The sequence below is a fragment of the Pinus tabuliformis genome, chromosome 4_1 (genome assembly GCF_031772625.1).
Source record: "Pinus tabuliformis cultivar Carrire ecotype Pingquan chromosome 4_1, CPIR1, whole genome shotgun sequence".
In the NCBI taxonomy this organism is placed as follows: Eukaryota; Viridiplantae; Streptophyta; class Pinopsida; order Pinales; family Pinaceae; genus Pinus; species Pinus tabuliformis.
This window is the reverse complement of record NC_142303.1, coordinates 18,959,478-18,974,177: the sequence shown is the minus strand read 5'-3', so window position 1 is coordinate 18,974,177 and position 14,700 is coordinate 18,959,478.

The following is a 14,700-nucleotide window of genomic DNA, read 5'->3' as shown; positions in this document are numbered from 1 at the left end:
ATTTGAACACGGGAGTTATGGTGCTTTCTTGATGAAGTATTCTTGGAATCAAATTTGGGTTTTCGTAGATGTGAGGAGGATCTGGGTCTGGATTGGCTCTGCTATATCATCTCGAAGCCAGCGTGCTATAGAGAAACATCACAGGATAGAACCAACTTACTCAGCCTATCCAATACTAAGCTTCATCATCCGAAAGCTTAGAATTATTATGAAGTATGGGGATTTGATTTCAGTTTAGTTCCCCAGTATGGTCGCCACTATGTTAGCACCTAAATCTGCCCTAGGTTGAAGGAAGGCAAAATTCAGGGTAACCACAAACCATGCTCAGTCTGGTAGCTAGCCCTACCAGAATAGGAGAGGGCTCTCTCCAAGTCACGCTCAGTGAATAGATAAGCAAAAATGATCTAAGGTGACTTACAGTGGAATATTGATCTTAGGCTAGTAAGTGAATAGGGATACAAGAAACAATTTCTATGAATGACAGAGCTTCTGGGATGGTATGGGACCAACGGTCAGCAAAGAACAGAGAATTTAATACAAAGGCATAGATTACCTCATGAGGCAAGGCAGGCGGAAAGTGTAGCAATTTAGTTTGGAATAACGCAGAATGGAGATATTTTTGAGGAGTGTGAAAAGGGCATAGGAGCATGAATCCTTCTCAACAGAAGAAGAACACTGAACATGAAATTTTCCCACAGGCAGAGCAATAAAATTGAATTCTACCTAATCTCACTCAGAAAATTTCACTGGAAATGAACATGAATTGAATTATGAAACATAAAGAAATACATATGAAAACATAAGAGACACATTTACTACACTCACAACCACAAGAATCTCATGAAACAGAGCCGCTGCCTTTCATTAATTCTCTGTCAAAAATATACAGTGAAGAAACAAAGTTTCTTTCCCACAGTCTCCCAGAAGTTACAAGCCAACCAACCCTTTGCAAATAGCTTACATACAATATATAGAATGTGCCATGAAGAGATAGAACGCCCAAGGGTTGGGGAGTTACTCGAATCATTAGAAAATGGAGATGAAGAGCAAACCATCAGCTACAGGTGTAGCGCTACTAACATGACATTTGGATTGGGTGACCATTTGCCTTCCTTCGCCACTTGGATAGAAGCCAATTTGGAGCAAAAATACTTTAAATGCCACATTTGGTGCCAAAAAACCGAAGTGTAGATGAGTGGGCCCACTTGGAGAAGTCGCGAACCGAAATTTCGCAAAACGGAAGCAAATTTGGCAATTTTTCCTCTGTGTGCTGCGCTATTTTGGGGCCTATTTTGGGGCACTTTCAGGTGTCCAAAATGTGCCCAAGTGGGCTTGCTGGAAAGCCTGTCCTGTCTACTTTCTAACCCAACTATAATTTTTTAATTTCGTGCTCATTTTCCCCTCCAAATATTCATTCTCCCAAGACTGCTTCCTATGTGTCAAAAAAGGGGCAGAGAGGCCATTGTTTGGGTGTTTTTGACCTCTTGGAGACTCAGATCTTGCCCAAATTTCTTTTCTGGGCACCAGTAGTCATTATTTTCCATGCCGAATCCAAAAATGCAAACCATTCCTCATTTGGAGCTCTAGATTTTTAGCATTGCGCCAGTGGCGCGACGCACAGGGAGAAAAAACCTATGTTTTGCCCAAAAATTTGTGATGTGACCAAAAATTCCCCAAATTTCTTGAAATTTGGGCTGGAGGTTCTCAATGGGGTGTTATGATGGGCCAGGGAAGCCTCAACCAAGATTCGAAGCCGATCTTGCCCTTTTTCCTCTTTTTCCTTTCTTGTTGCTTTCCACAATTTTTCCTTCAAGCTCCTTATCCAGGCCCTTGCACTCATATTTCGTGTCCTGTAACGATAAGCCATGTGTCTCAGCAAGGAAAGGTCCTGATCGGTCTTGTCTAGCAGCCTCTCCAAGTGCATGTTCACGCTCTCAAGATGGACCTCCTGATCCTCATTGATCTCTTGCTCCAATGATGTGAGCTCAACTCTTCTCCTTTGAGCAGCTTGGCGATGCTCATGAATGTTTTGTAGCTCCATAATCACCCACTGATCCTCTAGCTATTTGTTTCTCTACTCCAGGTACTTCATGTTCCACTTAGCCCTCTCCAAGTCAAGGGATAAGGCCTCAATCACTAATTGTTGCTCCTGGATGATCTCTGTAAGTTCTGCATTTGTTGGTTCTGTATCTGTCTCATCATCATGGAGGAGAACGAATTCGGTCTCTTGTTCACCTGATGGCCCTTCCTCCTGCACTGGCTCCTTACCCTTGCCCTGCTCCTGTGATGCTGATGTCAGAAGCGAGGCCCCTTCTACCCTGGGTGGAGATAACACTCGCTTTGCTGTTGCAAATAAGGGTCTACTGCCTTTCTGATATGTTATGAATACTGGCATAGTAGCAGTCTCGTGGCACTCATACTGATGTGAAGGACCACCTATCTCATGCTCTGCCTCTGATACTACCTGTGGAGTGCTGAAGAAATCATGGGAGATGAAGTCCTCCAAGCAATGCCCTGCAATCCCAACTGATGATCTACCAAAATCCAGATAAGAGCAAAGTGATAAACACTGTTGAGCTGCTATCGAGGGGCCTTATGATGCATGAAAATTTTCATCCTCTCTATGTTCCCGCAAATGAAAAATGGGAGGTTCATCATCCGCACCGTGGTAAAGTGCATGAGAAACCTCATGTGATAGGTATAAAGGCGAGAAAACCTCCCCTCACAACTGAAGTACTTCATGATCAATTTCATGAGCGGAGCATACTCATCTCTCAAAAATCTGAATGGGAAAACTCTCCTGAGCTGACTCAAACAACTGGCCTTAATGTAAGGCTCATAATGATGCCTCTCCACCTTCTTTTTCTTATGCCACTATTCTCCAACATTTGGTATGCCTGTTGCCACTGATATGGTTTCGGGTGTCAATGTGAAAGTGACGTCGGCCAAGATAGACTGACCTCCATGTAGGTGAAGTGCAAAAAGATGGGCCAGCTCATGATGAACTCTGACATTTGCCACCCTTTGACAAAATTCAAAACATGCTAGGTGTTGGAAACATGACATAGCAAGAGGGCATGACTGCAACTCAGTGAGGGTGTTTGGCTCATCTCTGACATGTTTGCCAATCCTATGATGTCTCCGGGGAGCCTATTCTCCTGAAGCTGTATCACTGTGGGTCTCCACCTCATACTCTGATGAAGCCTCGGATGCCATGACTGCTGTTTATAAACTGTATTTAGGCTACCCCTTTGATGATGGTGAAGCTGGATGTTGCTTTGATATCTGCCACCAAGGGGAACAATGAAACAAGGGAGTATTAGGAGGGGAGTAATGTAATGGGAATAGGGGTTATAGGGAGAATTTTGTTTAGGGACATGTAGGGGGTTTGGGTATTTAGATAAGGTAGGGTTTGGGTTTTTTCGCAAGGTAGGGTTTGGGATGATATGTTGACCAAATAGTGGAGGGATAGGTGAGAGGTTTGGTAGTAATTTAGGGCAGGGATATTAGGAAAAATGAGAAAGGGAGGATAGGAAAAATGGCAGGTGAGGGGAAAATGATGGGTGGAATGGAACCTTGGCACTAACAACCCACTTTAGCAACCCTAGCCAACATGGTTTTTTCGTGATTTCTTATGGTTTATTTTATTGAATTTGGTTGCATTCAAATATCGCTATAAACCACCATATCATTTATAAAACTTGATGAACCAATGATGTCAAAGAGCCTACCTTTTAATTTGATGGGATTTACAAAAATTTGGAGGTGATTTGGCCTTATTTCGGCCCTTGGTCTGTGTGCGTCGTGCGCAAAACCCAGTGTGCCGCACCTTGGGTATGCGCTGCGCTTGTGGAAAATTTGAACTTCGGGCCGCACCCTGGGTATGTGCTGCACCCTCTGTGTGCGCCGCACCCCTGAGTATATGCACCGCGCTCCTTCAAACTACCTCCAACTCCCTCAAACACTCATGATGCACACTCACACCTTTGCAACATTTCTCCAAGGCTTGGATTAGCGCAATGCCTTTGATTTTGATGAAAACTTGTATATATAGCCTTGGAAGTGATGCGTTAAATTTTTGCTTCCTTGAAAACCCATTTTTCTAATGTTATGTTTTGACACTTTTTCACTGACTTTAGGACACACTGATTTTCACTTTCCCTTTGAAAGTTTTAGCTGAAACAATGAAATTTTCAGCACTCTTTGCAGGGATTGCTCGACAGGACATTTGGCCACGAAAACCATGACTGCACCTGAAGAAATCAATTGGTTACCTTTTGAAAATCTTATCACAAATGACACACTGTTTGACTTTTTATTCAGAACAGAGTTTTGAAGAACCGTCGAATTTTATCAATAAGATGATGGAAATCTGTGGATCATTACTTTGCAAGAGCATCACTCTGGCCTGCATGGCTTTACTGGACATATTTAAAGACCAAATTGATCAATCCATAGACCTAACGACCAAAATGACCTTTGTCTGTTAAAGGACCAGACCTTGACTGTTATGGAATTTTTTATTTTTTGACACAAAGACATAAGCCAGCAGGAGCCAGACATGAGGGGAAATGATTAGCATGACTTTCTCCGTCAGATCGTGGCATGCCCCTAGCGGAATGTAGCTGAATGAATGGCGTAGGACACCTAAAAATGAAATGCATAAAGAGTTTTGATCTCTAACGGAGGACTGACCAGACCGACTCTAACAGCAGGTCAATTGTGAGCTTGAGGGATGAGATTTCACACTGAATTGGTAAGACTGCTTCTAGACCATACACCAACTAAAAGGGTGTAAATCTGGTCACATTTCTTACTGAGGTTTGGTATGCCCACAGAGCTAAGTACAAGATTAAATTCCAATTTCACTTATGGACTCCAATCTTTCTTTGTAGCATGCGCTTAAGGACTTTGTTGGTTGCCTCAACTTGTCTATTACCCTGTGGATAATATGGAGTAGAACTATTATGGGACAGTCCTAATTTGGTAGTTAACTCGATCATCATGTGATTGAGAAAATGCGACCCATTATCTATGACTATAGCCTATGGCACACCGAATCTTGAAACTACATGATTGAAAAAAGAGAGAGCAGCTGTTTCACTGCTATTGTTCAATGTAGGCATCGCCTAGGCCCATTTTGTAAAGTAGTCGACAGCGACTATAATATACCCATGTGCCCCAATCGAGGTGGGGTTACATGTCATGAAATCAATGCCCCATTTTGTGAATGGGCCAACAACAACTACTGGATGCAGTGGTATAGGTGGTAATCTAGTTTTAAGATCGAAAACCTGACAATCATGGCACTTTCTGACTGCAAGTATGCAAACTTTGAAAATGGTTGGCCAGAAGTAACCAGCTCGTAAGATTTTTTGTGCAGTTGTGTAACCAAATAAATGACCCCCAAAAGCACCTGAATGACAATCATTCAAAGCTTTTTTGGCCTCCTCATATGTGAGGCACCTTTGTAAAATCATATCGACACCACGACGATAAAGTGTATCACCAACGATCAGATAATCTTTGGCTTGGTATTTAATACGTCGCTATTTAGAGTGAGAGGTGTTTGGCATAAAAGCTTGGGTTTAGAGATAGACCAGTATATCCCCATACCATGGATCACTTGATGATATAAGAAACAAAGACTCATCCATGATTGATGCTTCTGATGTTAAATCATTGGAGGACGATGGAAGGTCGCAAAGTAGCTCTGCAAAGACGAGAGATTTCTTTGATTTGGATTTGATGAATTCCAGATCAAACTCCTGCAAGATGACTATCCATTTGGAATATTTTCTCCCAAGCAATTGATGTGACATGATGTATGTCATAGGGTTGCAATTTGACACAATGGTAGTTTTGCGAAGGAGAATATAATGGCGAAATCTCTGTGCTGCTCGGATGACTGCTAAAGCCAAATTTTCAACGTAAGAGTACTTGCTTTCTTTATCATTAAGATTACAACTTAAATAATATATAGGATGTTCAATTCCATCATCTTCTTGCACTAAAACCATACCGATGGTTATATCTATAGCGGAGAGATACAGGTAAAACTATTTTTGATAGTTGGCAGCATACATTAATGATGCTTTTATCAAGGAATGTTTGAGAGCATAAAAGGAAGCTTGTGCAACCTGATCCCAATGGAAGGGTACCCATTTCTTCAAAAGATGTGTATAACCTTTAGCAAGCTCATCATAATTTGGAATGAACCTCCTTAGAAAGTTTGCCTTCCCTTGAAGTCTCTGAATCTGTAGCAAATTGGAAGGTGGAGGCATGTCAAGAATTGCTTGAACCTTTATTGGATCAAGTCGAATTCCATCCTTGGAAACTACAAAACCAAGCAATCGACTAGAGCCGACACAAAACACACATTTGTGCAGATTGAGTCTTATCTTGTAGTGTCGGCAACGTAGAAATATGGCTCTCAAATGTTGCGGATGATCAGTCCGTTTTCGCAAATGAGCAGGAAAATCGTCAAGATATAGTTGAACTATGTGTTTGATGTCATGGAAAGCAAGATTCATTGCCCTCTGAAAAGTTTCCCCTGCATTCTTCAAAACAAAAGGTAATTTACGATATGCGAATGTGCCCCACAGACATATGAATGTAGTTTTTGATTGGTCATGTCGGTAGATATTGATTTGATTGTATTCAGAAAATCCATCCATAATGAAAAGATTTTACATCTCGTACATTCATCAACAATTTGGTCGATAAAGGGTGTAGGATAGTTGTCTTTCGGACATGCTTGATTTACATCCCTATAATCGACACACACTCTTATCGTTCCTTGTTTTTTCATCACAGGAACAATATTCGATACCCAACCAGTGAGAGGTATAGGATAAATGAAGCCAGCAGGCAAAGTTTTTTCAACCTCTGCTTTAATGGCAGTGGCTTTCTTTGGATGAATAGGTCGAATCTGTTGATGTACTGGTTTGACATCAGGACACATCTTGATTTCATGCTCAACAATGCTTGAGTCAATGCCTGGCATCTTTTCATAAGACCATGCAAAGACATCTCTGAATTCGCGAAAAAGAGCACAGTAATATTCTAGTTCTGATGGAGAACAAGATTTGCCACCGTGAATATTTATATAACATTGAGTTTGGTCAAAATATTTATGGAAATAATTTCTTCGATGTTAGACAGATTTTGCTCAGAATCGACTGTATTTACAGAATTGAATAAAAGATCAACAATTGAAGCATGATTGGGTTCTTTTGAATAATCTTCATTGTCATCTCGAAGGTGGGAACGATGATGATAATCTTCCAATGACGTCTCTCCTACCATCATTTATTGGATGATTCCTTCGTCTGTAGAATGTATACGAGACCAAGGATCAGAAGAGGTGCCATATTCTAAAAACCTATCTACCCAAACACTTGTTGAGTGTGTATTCAGGTTTTTCGCACAAGCCTAATAGATTAATTGCTACAAATATTCGATGGGGCTTGGCAGCAACGCCTCACGATGATCATCACTTTCAAAATAGTCAGAACTCTTTTTAAACTCAGATGATGTAGAGGAGATCATGTTGCAGGTTTCAACTGTGGCCACTTCCGTGAAACCAGATGGAGATGGGAGGGTAAAAGTACCCATCAAGGAAGGATATTTTAGGAGACCTACTCCAACATTTTGAAGTGACTGTGAATGTCCATGTATTAATGGAATGCTTCCTGTAGCTTGTGAACTATTAGCAGAAAAGGCTAGTTGGTCGACCAGTGCGATTCTACCTTTGAAGGGAAATGCAATCATAAGAAAGTATGTGGACACAACTATAGCCATAGCATAAATTGAAGGCCTTCCCAATAAAATATTGTAATCAAGGAGTCCATCAATGACCTCGACTTCAATATCTACTATTTTTCCCCCTAATTCTATTTGCAATCTACTTAAAATCCCATATGGAGTGTGCGTTCTTCCATCGAAAGCTTTTAGTGTTGTTGGTGATTGTGACAAGGGTGGTGAACCAAGATTTTTCCAACAACTCATTTACATAATACAGGTAGATGTCCCCTCATCAATAATGGTTCGATGAACATTTTTGTTGAGGTCTTTCACCTGTATAAGGAAAGCTATTTGTGCTAGTAACTGTGGTGCATATTGTTACACAATAATTTGTTACTACCTTCATCCCAGTCTTCCTACTGTGTCATGAGTCCAAATCATTCATGCTCATGCTCTCTAATGTTTCCAAATGACCCACTTTGCCAAAGTTTCTGCATCATCGTGACTGTTGTCAAAATAAATGTGTTGATGAGTGCTCCAAAACCGACCATACGCGCTGTCATCGCGGAAGTACACGTGATTACCGCAATGGTCGAATTTCATGAGACAGCGCGACTGTTACTTTTATTTGATCGTGATGACATGACCTTCTCTATTATGCAGTAGCGATGTTAGTGCTCCAGTACAATTATGTACTCACGATGATCCAGTTTTGGCGAGTTTGTTCTAACAGCCAGCCTTCCAGATGACTTCAGACCTGGTTGTTGGCCTTGTTTATGTCACCCTCCCTTCTCTGGCATGGCTGTTTCGTCATTTGTGCTACCTTCCTTGGAGATAAGCTCATCTTCCCACCATTCATGGAGACTCCTTCTCCTATTTAAGCTTTCACCATTGCTATGAGTTGCTGGTTTTGGAATTCTTAGTCTTTGGAGTGTTGTTGATAGTGTTGTGAGCTTGATAAGTAGATGGTGTGACAAGTGTGGGATTATTTGAGAGCTTAAGGAAGGTTGTGAAGTGCTTTTGATCTTGTGTGAAACTTGTGAGTGAGAGAGACTTGTATTGGGAGATCCATCTTCAAGGGTGAATGCTTGAGGAACATGTTGGCTGGACCCTCCTGAGAAGGCTTGTGACATCAAGACCTAGGTTGTAAGCTTACTCTATTTTCATATTTAATACAATCGATGATGTTTTCTTATATATCGTATGCAATATACTAGATAGCTCATGATTTCTTGAATTTATGGGTAAATAGTTCTTTGTTGTATCCGATTATGTGCTTTGTTGTATTTCCTTGCCTTGTTTCAGGTTGATTACTCTCTAGGAGAAAGAAACAGAAGCTGGAGCAGCGCAACAGATTTTCATCGACCACCGGTTGAGGTAGGCCCCTAACTTGAACTATTTAAGGAGAATTGTTGTTGATTTGTGCTTGTTTGTGACTAGACCCACTCTAGGGCTAGAGGGGTTGCCTCTGTCCGTAGAGGGAACACTTTCCTGCTTCACAAATTGGCGACTCCACTGGGGAGTTGGCCTTTGTCCCTTTTTGTTCATTCTTGCCTTGAGTTTTTGTTTCAGTCTCGTTTCAAAAATTTGGGGATTAGTTGTCTATTTCTGGGTTTCTTGGTTTGGTCTGGGAGATGCTTTGTTTGTTTAAATATTGACTGTCTTGGTTTGGGAGTTTTTGGCTCAACTGTGGCTGTCTTTGAACATCATCGCATTTTTTAATTAAACAGTCGCACTGTCATCACGCCACCCTTTTTGTAATTTCCTATCCATCGCGTTATTACAACTAACAGACACGGCGGTTCTGTAAATCAGACCATCGCGGAAAAGGCATGTACTTCCGCGTTGACATCACATTGTTGCTATTCATCATTCTTTATCAGCGCTTTGTTGCTGTGTATAACCGGCGCTGATTGCTGTAGAATTGAATTTCTTCAATTATGCCTCCTGAATCTATTAGTCTTGCTATCCCCTGCTGTTCTCACTTGGTTTATGACTTGTTTTTCACTGTCTGGAGGTTGAAGCACTCTCTTGTGAGTTTTGTTGAGCGAATCTTGCCTTTTTGCTTTGTGACCTAGTTTTATTGTTCCAAGTTTGCTGGATCAGCTTTGCTTCGTTTCTTGTTCACAAAGATTCATTTGCTACTTGCGGTTGGTTTGATTGAGCCTTCCTCTTTGCTTGATTTTGGTTGATTATCTAAGTGATCGTTGTTGAACCAATATTGGCATTGTTTTGATTTCTCTTCACTACCCGGACATAGATTACAATTGTTTCGGGTCAACTGGTTTTCCACATTTGTTTGTTGCTTGTTGATTTCTTTAGATTAAAGGCATCAAAATCAAAAAATTTCATCTCATTTAGCATGTGAAAGTGAAAGAAAATTTTCATTTCAAGTTGTATATTGAAAAGCGAATGTTTAAGATCTCTCAATAGTAGTATTCATGCATTTTAGGAATTGATGTCTGCTTGCATTGAGTGACTATGTGTTTCCTTGGTTTTCTTTGTTTGGGAATGATCTCTTTACCCTCCCGTAGGTAGGTGTTCATCCAAGAAAAAGGATAATTCATTCATTTTAGCTGCATCCTATGCTTTGAAACATTACATACGGTAAGGCCTGAAAACTGAAACATAATTCAAGATCAACTTTAAAATGAACTGAATGAATCTAACAATGCATTGGAACATAACGCACACATTTAGAGGTCTAGGCTAGAGACGTGCTCCAGCATCGTTAAACCTAGTCACTTTTGTTTCACTCAAGGTTGGGTGATTCCTCCTTCCGTGATGCAATAGTGGTGTAGTACGGATTTGAGCTCCCACGTACTGTCGAGTATATGGGGAGACCCCACTAGGTTATCATCCTTTATCCATAGGAAGCCGTGTCTACTGCCTTACAAGCCGTAACACACCGAACACAGCATTCAGGAAGATTGACTGCCATACGAAAAGTCCTTGGTTTTCATATGACTGCCAAGGTGTATACGTAGTTTTACGGATTTGTTTGGTAAACCTTTTTGCCTAGCTCTCTAGAGTAGTCACTTTCGTTTCTTTTCGGACTCCCTAAAAGAAAAGGTCCATCTGAGCACTTGTCACTTCAGCCTCATTAAAACATTCGAAGGCAACTAGAGTCATATTTTTTCCTTTTCTCGACTCTTTAAAAATGAAAAGGTCAAGTTTTGTTCCTGTGTCTTAAAATTTATTCGGCCACGATTCACATTTACCCAGATAGATCTTGTTTGCGTTAGCTTGAGTAGGGTCCTTTCTCATTAGTTTCCCTAGGATCTTTTGAAGTTGTCATCCTGGTGGAATTATCGATCCCGTCTCCCGTTACAAGTGACCAAGGGTCTCCTTCTTCTGTTGCTCCTGAGGTACCGGTTGTGAGTGATACTCTCCCTGTTATTCCAAGTATCCAACCAATTAAGTCTCGCACTCCAGACGACGAGGCTTATGAACTTCTTTGGAACCCCGTTTGGGAGCCTTACGAAGAGGATATTCCTTTTACTCCTACTGGTGTCTCGGTCCCAATGTCTTCCTCTGACATGGATGACACATCTCCTATAGCGAGTGAGACACCTGTTTTGTCAAGTATCGAAACTCCTATCCCGACCACATCCCCGACACCCTTACACTATAAGGCTTTGAGGGATGGTATGGGTTCTAGGAACCCCTCTTCAGGTACCATGTGGGATCACCACATCACTCCCACTACGGGATCTTTTATTCCACAAGTTCACAATACAGTCGTCACTTCAGTCCCGACTATTCCAACTATTTGTGTAGCGTCTTCAACACTGGTTGTTAGTGCCGTTACGGCATCTTCGACTGTAACTACTGTTGCTGGTCCGTATCACGACCCAGTAAATAGTGGCCAGCTGGCACATACACCCAGAGTTGTTCATCCTGCACTTAGTGCCCCACCTTCTTCTAGTTCCACTCTAGCAGGGGGGGCATACAATCAGTATTTGCAAGCTGTCCAAGATCTGAGTTCGCAAGGTCCGTTTTATTACTCCGATCCCGCAGGACATTACCTTTATCTTTCCAGACCTTTGCCATCTCAGCCTGCCGTTGAGGTCTCGGTTCCATTATCCGTTGCTTGGGGTGCCACCACTTATCATGGTGGCCAAGTATCGCCTACACAACTTCAGGGACCGCCTAATCAAGGCCAATCGTCTTACGTGCAAAACTCTCAAGGGAAGCAGTATTACGGGCAATCTTACCCAGGGCAGCCTGGGGGCCCACAAGGACAACCCTTTTAGGGACAACCTTCAGCCTCTGGTGGTCCGTCTTTTACCTATTTTTCTCAACCTTATGGTAATCTAGGACAACCTTACATGCAACAAGGTCAACCTGGTGTCCAGCAAGGTTACCCATCTGGGTAACCAGGACAACCTTACATCCAACAAGGTCAACCTGGTGTCCAGCAAGGTTACCCATCTAGGCAAGCGGGACAAACTTATATGCAAGAAGGACAACCTGGAATCTAGCAAGGGTACCCTTCTGGGCAGGGCGGTCAGCCTTACGTGCAACAAGGCCAACCCACTGCCCAGCCTAGTCAACCATCTAGACAAGTTGGTTGACCTCAGGGTCAACCAACCGTCCAGTCCACTCAACCATCTGTTCCGCAAGGACAACCCTCGGTTGTACAAGGACAACCTAACACCCAGCAAGCTCAACCTTCTGGGCAAGTGGGTCCATCCCAAACTCAACCAGGGAAACCTTCCGGCCAGGTGGCCCAATCTCCATCCTTTCAAGGACATCTTTCTGGGCCCGCTCAATCGGGCACTCAAATGGTGGTTGCATCTCAAGCTCAACCTGGATTTCAGCCCCAGGTGTTGTAGGGAAAAGTATCCAATACGGAATGACCCTATCCCACTCTAAGGGTGATAGTACCTCAGCAACAACTGAATACAAAGCTATTCAAGATTACTTCTTTATGAGATGTAAGAGAGAGGAGGAAGAGATCCACTAACCGATATCTTCCGCTAATGATTGATCCAATCTTCCCTCTTTGCTGCTTGCTCCCAGCTCCTTGCTCTTTCACTGGCCCAGCTACACAAAGATCCTGCAAAAGCACAAGAAAAGGAAACTACAAGAAGCATACATCCATAACTGATTCAAGGATTAGAATAAATCAAATATACAAGCATCAATTCGCCATAGAGACACATGCATATAGAAGAACCTCAAATGCTTTACTAATGGAAGAAGTAAAGTTCTGAGAGTGTTACAACCATAAGAGGCCCAATCCAGCAACACCTCCCAGCAGAAAGAAATCTCCTCTTCACCTCCTTCAAAGCAATCACCCAATAGTTCTATACTCAAACCAACAGCACTTCCTTACATTCAAAAAATTCCAGCCTCCTTAGACCTCATGAGAGAGCTCTATATATAGGAGTTTTGGAGAAAGGATGAGTCATCTTGAGGCTGGCTTCAAGCTGACTAGTGTCCTCTCCCACTTCAGTTATACTTCAGTTATTGAGTCTACTTGGAGATCCTAGCTTCCACTTGGAGTTTAAGGACCTCTTACTCATCATAGGGTGAATTTTCTGATCCAAGTGTCATTTTAGAAGCTTCCTGGGCACCTGACACCTTGCAGAATGACTGTGCCACTTGGCCAATCTCGCCTAGCGCAGGTAGCCTTCATTAGATTTGACATTCAGTGCAGGTACAGAGTGGAGTAGTTGACATTCAGCGCAGATGCTCAGTGGAGCAGTTGACATGATCCTGAAATTGCTTGTTTTTTAGTGTTTTCAGGTGGAGAACTGATCTGAAGTGCTGTGGTTTGCTGACCTTGTTCCTCTAGGGGTAAGAACAACATGTTTAGGGAATCTGGATCCCTCAGATTATTGACATTTCATGCTCCATGCTGTTAGGCACAAAAATGTCTATAACAGTTGCCCCCTAAAGTATGAGGTCGTTTATCGGGTGAAATGCTTTATCCAGAGGATCCGAAGTTCATTCAATCGCTGAGAGGTGTCCTGTAATAAAATACAATACAATACATTATTTTTCATCTTGTTTTCATGATCTAGCTGAGGTGGGCATTCCCATGCTCAGCTTTATAAATACATTTTGGTACATAGAACAGACGATCGTCTGATGGTAGACTGATAATTCTCTGCTAAAATTATCATCCTTTGAGTAGGATGATCATCTGCTGCAATGATGTACATAACAAATGTATTTATATCCTGAATGTATATCGCAGCTCGGATGGATGAAACTAGATCCGGGGTCTGCAAACTCGTTCGATCTTCACTCTAAGTACAAGTCGATCCATGTGAGAATTGCGCTGAAGTCGAACACGGAAAGACATCGCTTGATTACCGGTCAATAATGTAAACCGTTAACAAGCGCGAGAGGAATCACCAATAATGACAATGACCCTCAAGGTACTGCAGTACAATTCACGTGGTGTGAATAAAGGACTTGGCGTCGAACACCACACAAAATCTTCTGGTCGAAGGTCATTGATGTATACCTGTCGCCGGAAGTGAGAAACTTGCCATTGAGGCATGCAAGCTTCAAAGTACTGAAGGGGTTGTTCCTAGATCAACTTCTTGGATAATGAGCTGAAGTCGACAAGAAGCGATCCATCAAAGGAGGGCCTTAATGAATCCCACATCAATGACACGGAACGGAGCTAATGATTTTAGTGGAGGTGAAAACAAACTGTGACATATGATTCAGGGTGGCGACCATGAATGGATGAAGGATAATGTATGGCAGTGGATGGGACACGGTTGACTCTTTCTGAACGACATCTCTTGAACATATAACGACACTGATGTGATGGATCGGTAGCATTACCCCAAATGTGGATGGCTTGGCGAGGACCATGGTGATGAGACCGGTGAATGAAACAACCCAACCCGATGTGATACGGAGGACAAAGTGTCATGTTCAAGAGCGACTTGCTACCATTAAAGCTTTGAGGTTCTCCCAATTTTTCCC